The sequence below is a fragment of the Homarus americanus genome, unplaced genomic scaffold, assembly GCF_018991925.1.
Source record: "Homarus americanus isolate GMGI-L3 unplaced genomic scaffold, GMGI_Hamer_2.0 scaffold26591, whole genome shotgun sequence".
Classification (NCBI taxonomy): Eukaryota; Metazoa; Arthropoda; class Malacostraca; order Decapoda; family Nephropidae; genus Homarus; species Homarus americanus.
Genome location: NW_024755595.1, coordinates 915,001 through 915,282, shown reverse-complemented (window position 1 = coordinate 915,282; position 282 = coordinate 915,001).

Below are 282 nucleotides of genomic sequence, written 5' to 3'. Positions count from 1 at the left end.
TACTATCTCCAAGTACATCTCTTAGCTTATCTATCTACAAGAGTATTCCCAACTTATCTCTTAGGTTATCTCACCATGATGCTTTATTTCCAAGATAATCTCTCATGTTATCTGCAAATATCTTTATTTCTGTTATCTCCAAAATTATCTCAGAGAGTCCCCATGTCTAAGAGTATCTCAAACTTGATTTCTAAACAACTATTTCTAAATAATATCTCCAAAGTTGTTTCAAGGATTATCTCTCAAAACAATTAAGACAATCTCCAACTCTAAATGTATCTC